This window comes from Vitis riparia, chromosome 16 (genome assembly GCF_004353265.1).
Source record: "Vitis riparia cultivar Riparia Gloire de Montpellier isolate 1030 chromosome 16, EGFV_Vit.rip_1.0, whole genome shotgun sequence".
In the NCBI taxonomy this organism is placed as follows: Eukaryota; Viridiplantae; Streptophyta; class Magnoliopsida; order Vitales; family Vitaceae; genus Vitis; species Vitis riparia.
Genome location: NC_048446.1, coordinates 14,260,991 through 14,277,013, shown reverse-complemented (window position 1 = coordinate 14,277,013; position 16,023 = coordinate 14,260,991). Strand labels below are relative to the sequence as shown.

Here is a 16,023-nt window from a genome sequence, read left to right as displayed (position 1 = left end):
ATTTGCAATCCCTACAGGGAAATCAAATATGAAATAACAGGACGAATGAGCTAGATCCAAATTATATCAGGAGAGGCCAATTGTACATGAAAACTGATAGAGGATCATGCAAGATGAGAAAACCAGCTGCTTATTAAAAGCTATGAAAGCCCATTCTTTGTCCCTGCATTCAAGCTAAATTTTGTGATTGACCTGCCCCGAAGTGAAGAAAAGATAACCAAGCAGACTGATGTGAAAAGTTTAGAGAAGCCCCCAAGTGAAGAGAAGATAAACAAGCAGACTGATGGGAAAAGTTTAGAGAAGCCCGTGTCTACTTCCACTGCCATTGATTGAAGTAGTATGACATAAACCGAAGTAGTATGAATGAAAAGTGCGGTGCAGCTGAAACAAAGGATGATACCGTATCTACCTTAAAAATCGGTTTGTTCACCATCAATCTAAAGCAAGCGGAATCAAAACCAACGATGGTTGCTGCTCCTCCCACTCCTGCTGGTACAAGAGTGGGCACTGAATCAGTTGATGTTGTCAGTGGTTTCAATGCCGATCAAAGTTAATGGTTTTGTAGAGTCTCTTGTTTGTTAACCTCTGGGACCATTCCACTTGATCTTAGAACATTGCAGCTTGAAAATGGAGTTCTTAGTAAAAATGGGACCCCACATTAATGAATCAGAGATTTTGCCTTTAATTTGATACTCATCTGGGAGCGGTTTTGTGTCAAAGCCACATATCAAGCCCTACTTTCAATCTAAGGGTATCATATACTCAATCCGCTTTTATAGCCAACAATTTAAAAGTCTTAAGGTGGCTGTTTTTTTTTTTTTTTTCTTCATCTTTTTCTTTTTTCTCCAATAAGCTCATGTAGTTACAGTTGAAACACACTTGAAATATCAGTAGAGTTTTAATGGGGTTGAAACATATTTGAAATATCAATAGAGCTTAATGGGATATGTGAATGTTTTATTATTGTAAAGTGGGATAGTAATTTCATCTCATAAAATTTCTCAATTTCATGCATTATTTTAAAAATATTAAAAGAAAACTTGTGGTGGCGGTCAAAATTTAGCCACCACTAAATGTTCTCCATATAACACTTTTTGTCCTGGCCAGGGTCAATAAACAACTATTTAGCCACCACTAAATGTTCTCCATATAACACTTTTTTGTCCCGACCAGGGTCAATGAACAACTATGGGAACCTTATAGCTGCAGGAAGAAGAAACATGTTATATACAATTTTTAGAGTGCATTTGACAGCGATTATTGGAAGTGTTTTAGGGTTTTATAATACTTGAAATCATTCAAGTATTATAAATCTGAGAAACACTTATTAAAATCACTGCCAAACGTACTCTTAGTAGGGAAAGGTACACAACCACAACTATATGTGAAATTTTTTATAACACTTTACTCATGGCTGTTGCCTTATCTTTGCACCCTTGGTAGAGGAAATGCTATTGACCACATGGTTCAAAGTCGCAGTATCAATCATTGACTTGGGAGGTCCCGAGGCACATTAGTCTTGGTATTTTGGATCGGTATCAGGTGATACGCTAAAAATTCTAATTTGAGGGCTCAAAAAAATTTTTAAAAATTATGAAAATTATTATAAAAATAAGTAGAGTAAAAACTTAATAAAATAAACTTCTATTGTATTAAAAATTTTCAAATTGTAATAAAAGCATATTGTGGAATGATTTATAATAATATTAAAAATGTCTAAAAATATTTTAATTTAATCACTTGATAGTAAATGTTTCTTATTGAAGATGAAAATAATAAAAGGTAAATTTATTTTTTATTAAAAAAATTAAATATTTTGATTTTTTTTTAAATATTTTCAATTATTAAAAAAATAAAAAACATGATTCATCTTTAAAAAAATAAATATCATTTTTCTTATCAAATATATTCATTAATTTTAATTTTTATATAAATATCATTTCCTATTTATTTGATATAAACCCAATACTCTATTTCTCTGCACAATACCACAACTCCTTATTTCTCTACATATTACCCATTTTTGAAGAGTGTTTAGACCGAAGACAAAATATCTTTATGAAGATATAAAAAGGATAAAGATGCAAATAAGGATGAAGATGTAAAGGTTTGAACTCTATATTTTTCATTTTTGTGGGTTTTGATCCTTTCCTCTTCTCCACCATTTCTACTCCAATATTACTTTTATTTTTTTCCATTACCAATTACCTAAATAGCTTAGTCTCAACATGATCTTGGAGTTGTCTCAAAGTTTCCATGGGATTCACTCTGAGACTGCTCATTTATCGTCAATTCAACTAAGTTTGTTCACTAGTCGGCAAAATATCCAACTTCGTATCGGTTTGGTGTCGGCCATGGCTGAGGCGATATGACTCAGCTGAGTCGTATTGGTCTCGATTGAGATTTTGAACCCTTGGTCGTGACTATGGCCTTTGGTTACACCACCTATAATCACACCTTGTCATAGCTAGCTTTTTCCACAAACTAGGATATAGTTGCAAGATTTTTGTCTATAGTAGCGGCTTTTGGCCCCAACTATAGTCTGCTTTCCTTGTAGTGAAGATTCACCATGAATTAGGGTTTTGGAAAAGAGAGAGAAAGAGATTTTGGGGAGTGAGACTGAGAAAGAGTGGGTTGAAGGTGGAGGTGGTCACGACCATGGTCCATGAAAGAGTGAGAAAGGAGTTGAGAAAGAACAAGGGAAGAGTCAGTTGAGAAGATGACTTGCATGCTGTGAAGTAGGCCAACTATTAGATGAGTTGGTATAATTTCAACAACCCAAAAGAGACTATGGTTGAGGTAGGAATAGACAACAAGTGGGAGTGATTGAGATAGGTTTTGGGCAGCCTAAAAAATAGACTATTGCAAGGAATGGGCAGCTTGGTAGGAATTGTACTGAGGTGCCTTGGGTACCCAAAAAAAAAGAAAAAAAAAGTAGGTGTTGGAGCTGAAAATTTCTTGAGCAGTGGTCTTCTTATCACCACGTGTTCTATTTTACTTGCCACACAAGGTTCACCCGGTGTTACCTTAGGATAACCTTCTTCGATGGTTAAGTTAGTTGGGGTTTTTCTGAAAGAAAAAGTAATTTTTTGGTATTGTTGTCTCTTATCATCTGTAGCCTAGCCAGTTGCATTCATATATCCTTCACCTACTGATAAGCGTGGAGATTTGGGAGCACTTTCTTTGTCATTTTAAGCAATTACAACCCAAAGCACTAACCGTCTCCACTACTCGTGGATAGCTCTTCCATGTTCTACTTTGCCACTTTTTTTGTTAGGCCATTCAAGCTAGTCGGACTTTAATCTTAGTCCGAGCTGGCCTAACTCAGAGGATGGTCTTAGATAGGCCCATTACCTTTATTTATGGGGGTACCCACAATTGCCCCCAATTTTTCGTTGACCTTAGTATGAGGTCAAAGGAAAAATTTACTTTCACTTTATGAAGGAATACATTTTCCCTTATTTTTTGGACTTTTCAATTTTTTGCATTGGACACATATATCAATGCACCCATCAGCCGCCTTTGGGGGTTTCTCTTACCCCCTTGTGGTGACACACGTACTATGTTTTTTCAAATTCCAAAAGTTAAGATATACTTTCCTTTGGTGTTTCAACAACATCGTTACCATATTTATGTGCTAGGGGGTCGCTGGTATTAGAGATTTGAAGCATCAACTTCAATCTGCCAATAAAAAGTTGGAGGCTACCAATAAGCTTAGGCAGTACATTGTTGAATCTGGGGCCAAACAGGGAAACCTTGAGGTAGAGCTGGTTTCAACTAAGTTGCACATGGCTGAACTTGAGAATTCCAATAAAGTCTTTCAGGCTTCAATACAAACTCTTTAGATTGAGTGCGGGGACTTGAAGGAAGATTGAAAAAGGAAGGTGGAAAAGATAGAACGACTCCATTTTCAAATTAACCAATCCGTGCTAAAAACTTATCATGCAAAGTTAACTGTCGAGTATATCCAGTAGGTGGAAAAAATGTATTTCTACGCGTACAAGTGTTGCAAAACAAAAGCATTATATCATTGAAGACTTCAATACCAATGAATACTTTGTCACTAAAGACGAAAGTATTGTTCCTGAAACTTCATCTCTAGGCACAGGTATGGCCGACAAGAGAGTGAGAACGACTGATACAGACAGGAACGAAGTCGATCCTGCTCGTGTGTCAGCTTCCCCGAATGTTTCTTTGCGATAAGAAATTGACCCATGTTCAGATGAGGCTTCTCCTTTATGTCATGCCACCAATGCGTCTTCCCTAGTTGTAGTGACAGGTGATTAGGACAATCCAGAGAATACCCTTGGAAGAAATGAAGAACTAGAGCCTTTGTCGGCCAGCTTGGACCCCATTACACATATTGACGATCTAGGAGAATGATTGAAGTCATGGTTTCTTTATCTTTTTTGTAAAAAAAAAAAAAATTAACAGTTACATTGGTTCTTGACTTTGGCGGGTTTTATCGCCTTTTTCTTTGTATTTGTTTAAGTGTTTGTAGGACCTTTCCCTGAAAATAAGCCTTTGAACCCTATTTTTTTCACCTTTACTTTGTTCGGGAATTTCTTTGGAGCTCTTTGCTTTCAACAATTACTTTTGCCCCTACTAGGCCCAAAAATTAACATTTGGTCCATATAATTTTCATAATTGATATAAAGGATATAAGATGTTAAAGGACCAATATATCCTTCAAATTTCCATATATTATTTTTAAGGATATAAAATAGTGATAGACTAAAATATCCAATGACTTTTCAAATAATTTTTTTTTGTCTTTATTGCACCACTATTTATGCAACCATAATAATTCTATTTTAACAATTTGGATTTTTCATTGTTTTTAATTTTTATTTATTTATAAATAATTTTAAATCAGCATTATTTTCTATTTTAAATTATAAATAAAGAAAAATTATGTTCAAAAACCATTTTAAAAAATACTTTCCAAAAAAATGGTAATATGATTTATATTTTTTATATTTTCTTTTTGAAAAAAAAATTAATTAAAAAATGAAAACTATTTTTAAAAATAAAAATTGAAAACTTTTTTTAGTACTTTTTTTATATGAAAATAATAAAAAGAATTAAATTTCATTGATTGATTATCCATTTTTTTTCCATTAGTTATTTTAATAATAAAAAATATAGTATGTTTACAATTAAACAAAGAAATTGATCAACTATGTGTTTTTTGTGGGACTATCTTTTACATGAAAAATAATTAAATAACTAAATTATATATATTTATTACTTTTTTTAATTTTATTTTCTTTATTTATTTTTTGTCTAATATAAAATTTTAATATATCCATAATTAACAAATTAATAAATCAATTGTGCACATTTTAATCTATTAAAATAAATTACTCTCTAATTTAAATAAATAAAATGAAATAAGTAAATAAATTTGGGGTTATTTATATTTTTTAACATATCTTATATCAATATTTTTTATGATTAAATAAATTTTTTATTTTTTTTCTTTAATTCCAAAAGTAAAATGAAATAAATAAATAAATTTAGTATTTTCTGACTGATCTTATATTCATATTTCTTATGGTTAAATAAATTTTTTATTTTTTTCTTTATTTCCAAAAATAAAAGGAAATAAATAAATAAACTTTTTTTTTGTCTTGTCATTTAAGGATTGCACACTCTTAAGGTACACATTCCTCTATTATACACTCATCTTATGCACTTTATTTAACTCGTACATGATAATTCGAATACTTATCTCACTAATGATGTTCAAGAGAAAATTTTGTTTTTCCATCTTCCACTACTTTTTAAAACAAACCAATGAAAACATGATTAATCTACCTATGGTTACACATTGAGTAGGGGGTATATGGAATTTGAGTCACTGTACAAAGTATTTACACTAAGTGTATATGACAAATATACTAACTGTATAAGGGTGTATAAGACTATTATTTGTGAAGGATTTTAAGTGATTTTGAAAAACTTGTTTGTTTATTTCCCCTAACCAAGGATAAATGACATTCCTTACACACATTGGTTAAGTGTACATTCATCTCATGCACTTTATCTAACTTGTATATGGTCATTTGAATATGTACATCATTTATGATGATTGTAAAACAAAATTATGCAATAATTTTTCTACTTTTTTAAAAGCAAACCAATGCAAACATGGTTAATCGCCCTATTGTCAGATATTCATGAGATGATGTATGAAATTTGAATTATTGTACAAAGGGTATTACACTAATTGTGCAAGACAAATTTACTAATTGTACGTACAAGACCACTTTTTGTTAAGGATTTCAAGTGATTTTGAAAAACTTTCCCATTTTTTTCCACTCAAAGATTTTTTTTCCCCACTCAAATTCTCTCACTCAAGCATTGTTTCGAATTTTATCATCATCAAAATTTTGTAATTGCATATTTTGTTTTTGTAGTTTTAGCAATGTTCTTTCTTTCCACTTTTTTTTTTTTTTTTTGTGAAATTTTATCCAAATGAATCTATATTTAAAATTATAATCATATTTATCAAATTTTTTACTAAGATTATCTTTAATTCTTTTAATATATTTATACTTATTTATTTAAAAAATGAAAAACTAATTTTTTTTTTTTTTGTAAACATGTTCTATTACCTTTCAAGTAAAAAATTACATAAGTTTGAAAGTCAATAAAAAAAAAATTAAATACCACCTTCAATAATTTTTAGACAAAATTTTATAAAATATATTTTATTTGAAATTTAATTTCTAAATTTTAACTAAAAAATTGTATTGACAATTTTCTTGTTGTGAGTCAAAATACTTTGCATTAGTCTATCTAGATAAGAAAAATTATTAATATAATATTAGAACTTCATATCTTAGTTATTTTTTTCAATAAATTTATCTTTTTAAAAATTTTAAAATAAAAACATTAAAAATTAAAAAGCTAAAAGGATATATATATAATAAAGTGAAGTGATAGTCAATTTTTAAAATTTTTAAAATATGGTTAATGTAGAAAATATAGAAAAATAATTAAAAATAAGAGAAAAATATAAATGAAAGGGTAATATAAATTTAAAATAAAAATTAAAAATTAAACTAAAAGATAAATACAAAAAGATAAAAAAATATTTGGATGAAAATTCCCAAAATTTTTATTATTGCTTATAATAATAGCAAAAAGATTCAATATCTTTAAAAATGAAAAACAAAAAAGCATTATTGCTTTTTATTTGACATAAAATAGAAATATAGATTGGAAGAAAAAGAAAAAGAAAAAGTTAGAAATAAGTAATACTTAATAGGGAATAAAAAAGGAAAAAAAAAAACATAAAAATTTGAAATTCACACTCACTTGTGCCTATGTAAGGGTTAATGGTATTTTAGGGATTAATGAAAGATAATATCCTTCATCTTAATTTTCATACTTTGTTTAGGTCTTGAGCTTAAATATGCATGATATATGGACCAAATGTTAATTTTTGGGCCCAATTGGGCCCAAAACACAATTCTCCCATTACAATTTTATTACTTTTTAATTATTTTAGGGAGTTTTTGGAAATAAGTGGCTAATAGGTGTCACATGTTGGATTTTTGCCCAAATTATAAAAACTCAACTTTTAGATCTGTCTAGGAGTTTATGATTTTTTTTCTTAGAGAGAAGAAGACAGTGAATGATTTTTGTTTTTCTTCTCTATTTTCGTTTTCTTTAATTTTCAAGAATGGTTCTTTATTCTTTTTTTAATGGATTGTGTATGTGACAACACATCCATAAAAGGCTAAAAAGTCATCTTAGAGTATAAAACATGAAAACGTAATATTAGAGCCAAAAGGAAACAATGGGTGCATGTGAAACTTAATAATGGGTTAAATGAAGATTAAGGCATTAACGTCAATATTAAAATACCCTCTAATGTTAGTTTCGATTGAGAGATAGTACAATTGCCTATTCTTTGATACTAGGAATTGCTGGCAAGTTTTAATTCCTAGTTATCTAAGGTTTTGTCATTAATATCCTAAGGCAAATATACAAAAGGTGGTAATAGCTTAAATCCAATACTTGAACCCAAATTTTATATTTATTCATCTAATAGGTAATTCAAAATATTAAAAGTGAGGATATGCAACCCTAGGTTACAAAACTCAAGTTGATCTTGTTTTACCATACATTTTGAATGTCACAATATTAACAAAAATAGATACCATTTTTTATTTTACCTAAAGCCCTAATTTTGAAGTTGGATTGTGGAACCCCCCAATCTTGAGTTATTTGAATAAGAAATCAATAAATTCTCACATTTTAACTAGGCTTATTTAGCAAAACCAAATTTAGTTGAATCAATTTTATACATTCTTAATTTAGAAGATCAGATAACAAGTAATATTTTGGACCTAGTTTGACAAATCTCATATATCAATCCTTGGGGAGGATACCCAAAGTATTACAAAAGTCGTGGTGACTTTTTCTCTGATTTTCTTGACTAAAGTTGCTATATAATTTAGGCTAAGTATTTTAAACAACAGAAAATAGTGGTCATACACTTATATGATATGTTATATGTCAATGATATATAAAAAAAATATTTCTAAGACTATTAATTTTGCTTTAAATTATAAAAACAACACAAATGTGTATATTTACAATATAAATATTCTTACATTATAATACATTACAACAAGATCTAATATAAAAAATCTGAATTGTTTTATAAAACTAACAATTTTATGTGATTGTACAATATACCTTAGAATGCCTTCTACCATAAATCAACCTTAAAAACCAAACAAAATATTAATTTCAGTTCACAAGGCTTGTAGCTTTTTATTTTTTTATTTTTATAAAAATCATTAAGCAACTTCAAAAGCATTGAATGAATGATGCTAACACACTAGTATGATGCATGAGTACCAAATGTCAATAGGGTATTAATAGACATCTCTAAAACTGTTACTTTTGTCATAAAAAATAAGTTTAATACAAATACTCTACACTTTTAATATAAATACAATAACATTATGATGTAACTTAATTTAGAAAGTTTTTAACTTTTTTATGAATTGATAGTTGTGGATTATTGAGCTATACTCATTAGTATGCCTTATGCATAGTAAATACACTTTTTAACAATAGGAAAATTTTCAATTAATTTTTTATTTATTATTATCATGCATTTGTATAGTAATAGAGGTCATGTTAGACAATTAAATATTTTATTTTGATGAGCTATTTTGTGGTGTTTTTTTTCAGGCAAGCTTCTTAGATTTGGTGAATTCATATCGGGCATTCAATAACATAGCTATCATGGCATCTTCATGTGCATCATTTAGGAATACTGGAAATAATGGAAGAAGAGGTGAATATCTAATATATATATATAATAATTGTATGTGAAAAAAGTGAATGAAGAGGTCAGTCCTATTTTAACAAAATTAAGTTAATGTAATACACTATAAATATGTACGTAGTTGGAGATCTATGTACTAAAGTTTTGTATTTACCTTTTGTGTGTTGTATATCATTAATGGTAATATGTTGCAAGGTTTTTAGCCTATCAAATTATAGTTACAATATAAATCTACTAACATTACAATGTAAAAATATAGCAAGTACGATGCATTACAAATGACCAAATTTCAAGTTATTCAATATTTCTTTCAAACAAACACTTGGTTATAGTTGCATTTCCTTGCAAAAGTCATTAAATAGACAATACAAGGAATAGTAGTCAATGAATTGACATCAATATAGAGCAACCTTAATCATCTTAAGTAACCAAAATTTCCAACAATATCCAAACAATGAGGTATGCATAAGTTATCCTAAGTCATAATCAACCGGGAAAATATGTATATATAAAAAATTTGTAGCAAGATAGTTAACACAAACTTCTAGCTTGCATTCAATAGTAACTATACAATTTTTTAAAAATAATATGACTAGCATCTATTAACTATCAAATTACATGAAGAAAAACATGTCACAAATATTAAAACAACCTAATTCTTTTTTGCCTAAGTATTTGACTTTTTGGTATGATAATCAATTTATATTAACTTCTTTCTCTGAAGATACAACAAATTATTGGACTACCCAATGACTAAGAGAACAATAAGGCAAAATTTTACTAGCATATAAATGGAGTACAACGAATTCATTAACATGCAAATTATTCCAACATTTTTCATCTTCAAACAATCCCAATGAACCCTCAATAAAGCACCATAGACTTTATGTGTTCTCTATACACTGATAAATGGTATCCCAAACTTCATTACTATCGAACATTATAAGTTGTGTTAGAAGCTTTATCCTATATTTTGTCCTTATCTTATCCCAGAAATTACAAGAAAACATTTCTTGGTTATTATCGGTTGATACTTTCCCAAAAAATACTCAATTGTTTCTTAAAAAACCTGTATGTCTTGTGAATTCAAAGTCATACTTCATTTGTCTTCTAAGATTGGTCTATAGCACAAAGCATGGTAGAGAGCATAGCACAATAACCCATAATTTTCAGTTTTGTAAAAAAGTTCGAAACTTTATAAATTAATTCATGTATTGTAATGTGAGTGTACTTATGTTGTAATTTGTGTAGTGTATTTTTATTGTATCAAACTTCTATAATTAAAATAATGGTGTTAGGGATGCCTTTTTACACCTATTGGCACCCTAGTTATGTCCTCTAAACCATCCTCTATATTCCCACCTCCTACATCTTCCCCTACCCTTGTCTCATCTCTCTCTAAGTCCTCTTCACTTTCTTTATCCCTACCACCTCCACCCTTGACTGCTCAAACCCATCCTATAATAACTTATTCCTACAACATCTTCAAACCCAAATAGGTCAACCTTACCACTAAGCATCCTCTTCCTGATTCTATTGAGCCTAGTTGTGTATCTCAGGTTACTAAGGATCCTCTTTAACGTTGTGCAATAGAAGATGAGCTTAATGCTCTTCTACACAATGAGACATGGGATCCTGTGCCTTCTCATCCTTATCAAAATGTTATGGGTTGCAAATGGGTATTTCACATTAAAGGAATTTTGATGGTAGTATAACTCATTATAAGGCTCGCTTGATTGCAAAGGGATTTCATCAATGACTAAGGCTTGACTACCATGAAACATTTGGCCCAGTGGTTAAACCTACCACCATTGGCACTATACAAAGTATTTCTTTGGCTCATGGTTGGCCTATTCATCAACTTGATGTTAATTATGCCTTTTTACATGGCACTTTAACTGAAGAAGTATTTATGTAGCAAACTCCTTACTTTATAGACACCACACATCCTTCTATTTGCAAACTTCGTAAGAGGCTCTACAATCTAAAACAGGCCCCTCGTTTGTGGTACAATGAGGTTAAGGAGTTCATGCTTTCCTATGGGTTTGGGAACTCTTGGGCTGATACTTCTTTCTTTGTTTGTAATGCTTTGGATAACACAACATATTTTTTTATGTATGTTGATGACTTACTGTTACAAGAAATCATGATGACTTCATTCAGTCGTTTTTACATTTTCTTTCTATGAAGTTCTCTATCAAAGACTTGGGTACTGCACTCCATTATTTCCTTGGCACTGAAGCTATCTCTACACCCGTTGGTTTTTTCCTGACATAGCACAAATATATTCTTGATTTGCTTACTTAAACCAATTTATGTGGAGCTAAAGAAGTTAGCATTCCAATCACCTTGTCTCCACCACTAACTGAGAATGATATGGATCTTTTTCCACTAATACAACCTATTACAAAAGTTTTTTTAGTGCATTACAATATCTATCCTTAACTCGATCGATCAAATATCTCTTATACAATCAACAAGCTTGCACAGTTCATGCATTAGCCCATGGGCCTGCACTAGTCAATTATTATGCATCTACTATGATATCCCAAAGGCACCATGTATCATAGCCTCTTTCTCAAATGAAATCAACCTCTTGCCCTCATTTCATTTTTTGATGTTGACTAGGCTAGCAATAAGGGTGATTTCTCTTCCACCACTACCTACATTGTTTACTTCGGTGGTAATGCAATTTCCTAGTGCTCTTATAAACAAAAATCTATAGCCCACTCCTCTACAACGGCTGTATTAATTGTGCCCTTGTTTCCACCGTCGCTGAAGCTCTATGGGTTCGTTCTCTTCTAGTTGAAGTTGGTGTCTCACTACCTCACATATCTACCATCTACTATGACAATATTGGTGCCACCCATGTCGGTCAATCTGGTATTTCATTATAGAATGAAACACATTGTCCTTGATATTCAGTTTGTTTGTGATCATGTTACTGAAGGGGTTCTCTGTGTTGCATCTATTTCCACCAAAGATCAGTTAGCAGATGCCCTCACTAAACCACTTCCCCACCAACAATTTTCTATTCTCTGATCCAAGATTGGTATTTCCAATAGAATTACCATCTTACGGGGGCATGATAGAACACATCCCACTAATATCTCTCATCACCCTGTTCAATATATAGAGACCAGTGCAATCCCATATACTGTGGCTGCATATCACCATAATTCTATCCTATTAAGAACTTTAGTCAGCATTATCAAACCCGTATGATAGGGCTGTATATTTGTACCATTCCCTTACTATGTACAAATTAATAAAGAGGATTCATTCAATCTGGTTGTTACATCCATTACCCATCTAATTCATCCTATTTGGTAATTTTCCCTTTTTATTACTCAACGCAGTATGAACACAAGCGTCCGTAATTTTAAGCAAGTCTTGATTAGGTGAACAATTTCATATACTACCATTTAGCTTGATTAGCTAGCATTGCTCAAGCAAAAATATATCATGGTCATCACTGCCATACACATTCTCAATTACCTTTATAATAACTAAAACAATATATTCCCTTATATTTTACAAATGCAACAAGGTGATTGACACATATTTCAGGCTTGCATGTTTCCACAGTAAACTGGGGATAGAATAAACAAACATTTACAATGAAAATGAAGAAGGAAAAAAGAGATTAAAAATAATTTCTTTATTTTCATCGGGATTCCACCAAAATCATCTGCTCATAAAAGGTTGTTTATGTTAGTTTAAAACTTTTATTTCAAATCTCCAGAGAGAAATCAAATATAAAATAACAGGAGAGTTGATTCAGGTCCAGAATATTAGGAGAGGCCATTTGTACAAGAAGGTTTAAATCGTGATCCACCTATTGCTGGATTAGCCATCGCATATGGAAGACAGGACGTAGCCTGGAGGCATAATACTCCTGAATGGCGTAAACTACGCAAAGTTTTTGTCCGACAAATGATGAGCAGTGCAAGCCTTGATGCTTGTTCTTGCACCTCTCTATATCGGGGAACAAATGTTTCTTACTGTATTAAATGTTGTAACAAGCATGTTATGGGGTGGAACACTTCATGGTGAGGATAGGAGTCGTATTGGAATTGAGTTTAGACGAGTGCTGGAGGAGATGGTTGAATTGGTAGGAAAACCTAATATTTCAGATCTTTTTCCTGCTCTTGCATGGTTTGATCTCCAAGGAATTGAATCGAGGGGAAAAAGCTTGTTTTGTGGTTTGATAGGATTTTCGAATCCCTGATAGCTCAGAGGACACAATTGGATGGAGCCGATGGAGAAGGCAAGAACAAGAGCAAGGAAAGCAGGGACTTCCTGCAGTTGCTGTTGGAGCTGATGCAGCAAAGAGATGACAAAACCTCTGTCTCCATCACCCAACTCAAGGCATTGTTCATGGTAAATCACTATTCCTTAAAACCTCAACAGTTGGAAAAAGGGGACTTCCATTATTTTTGTTAATTTTGACAAATATCTTTCAAACGTCATGGTTTAATTAGGTCATTCAATCTGGTATCTATTTTTTATTTATACAAAATTGGTCACTCTCCCAAATGTTTATTCAACAAGCCTTTCTTGAAGTATAAGACAATGCATAGACAAAATGATAGCAAGTGATATTGTTATTTTGTTCTCGGTTTCTACTGGTGACATGAACTTGGCACACAATATAATCGGCCATCTACAATGTACTTAGCATTAGACCTTAATTTATTTAGTGTCGCATCTTGGGCAAATGCCCAATGTCATATGGGTGCTTGGTATTTTAACTTAATTTTGTGTTATTAGGACATGGTCGCTGCTGCAACAGACACAACTTCCACCACAGTGGAGTGGGCAGTGGCATCTCTTCCAACACCCACAAACAATGCAAAAAGTCCAAGAAGAATTGGAACAAGTAGTAGGAATTGAAAACATTGTAGAAGAGTCCCATCTCTTCCCACTCCCCTACTTGGATGCAGTGATAAAAGAAACCCTCCGTTTGCGTGGCCCGCTGCCCCTCCTAATCCCACACTCTCCTAGTACATCTTGCATCATTTCCGGGTACACTATCCCAAAGGGCTCGCGGATACTCGTCAATGCATGGGCGATGCAAAGGGACCCCGAGGCCTGGGAGCATCCACTGGAGTTTAAACCAGAGAGGTTCTTGGAAGATGCTGCAAGTGCTGGCTACCAAGGCAACAATTTCAACTTTGTGCCATTTGGGTCAGGGAGGAGGATTTGTGCTGGCTTACCTCTAGCTGAGAGGATGCTGCCATATGTTTTGGCTTCTCTTTTACATTCCTTTGATTGGAAATTACCCAATGGGAGGACAAGGTTTGATTTTGAGGAGAGGTTTGGAATCGTTTTGAAGAAAAATGAGCCACTTCTCGCCATTCCAACTGCGAGATTGTCCAACTTAGGCCATTATGATCCAACTGAATGAATATTTTAACTATGTTTGGGCATATGTAATGTACTTCAGAATTTCCCTAATAAAAGTTTGTTTCTTCTCTGAGATCTATAACTTAGAAACCATCATGATGATTGATGTTACTTAGAAAGTTAGACTCCAATTTTTTAAGATACAAACTTTTGAAAGAACCCTATGATATGAAATTACACCTTTTTGGTATTACTGGCTGAAATTACCTGCCTGCAAGTTCGGGTAAATGGATAGGAATATTTTAGAAAGAAATAATTAGAATAATTTTGGAAGTTGAATGGTTTTGATTTAATACCAATAATTATAATAAATAATTAGAAGAATTTATATTATGATATTTTAGAATAATTTAATGACAAATATAAATAAAAGAGTGAAAATTGAATAATTTTATGGTATTAAATAAATGGTTAGGGGTATTTTAGTAAAAAAAATTATAAAACACCTTTTTCTTTTACATACTACTAGTTAAAAAAGATGTGCAATATATATAAGATAGTGCAATATAATTTTTTAAATATTTGATAACTTATAATATAGAAAAATGTTAAACAAAAGAGTTTATATTAAATAAATTTAAATAAAATATAATATATTCATATTTATATATCCTTAATATAAATAAATTAATAATAAATTATTATTCAATGGTTAAAAAAATATAAGTTCCATTTCAAATTTATAACTCTATTTGTTTATATGATATTAATACTTAATCTTATTATATTTGTTTTTTTACAATGAATAATTCTTTTTATTCTCTCATTTATTTATATAATATTAATACTTGTTATCTTATTATCTTATATTTATGAATCTTATTATTTTCAATTGATGACTAAATTTTGATATATATATATATATATATAAAAGATCTTTAAGAAAAAAAATATCATACCCAGTGTATATCATGACTATTGCCTCACAATTATTTTACAATACAATAATGGCACTTGGATTTGTTGTGCCTATAAGATGGATATGATTTCAGAACTTTATCTGCAGGGAAAAAAAAGGTGTGTGAAATCATAGGAACATATTTTTTTTATACAAATAGAAGAAAAACCAAGAGATGAATGAAGTACGAATTTGGATAGAACCCTCCATTTTTACTCTAAGGACAAATAAATGGGTTTGAGGGTTTTTCTTAATATATATAGAAGGCCAATTGGAAAAAGGGTTTCCAAAAGGTAACATAGATAGAATAATGATAATAATGGGAGGAAATGAAAAGGTATGAGTTGGGAAGGCATGGATTGAAAAGAGAATATCGACATACGGTAAGGTTTAACTATTT

At 31.1% G+C, this 16,023-nt stretch overlaps 1 pseudogene; it reads left to right on the top strand.

Annotated features, from left to right (window-relative positions):
- Positions 1 to 464: 464 nt before the first annotated feature.
- On the top strand, positions 465 to 14,726 carry LOC117933290 (annotated as a pseudogene).
- Positions 14,727 to 16,023: the final 1,297 nt, after the last annotated feature.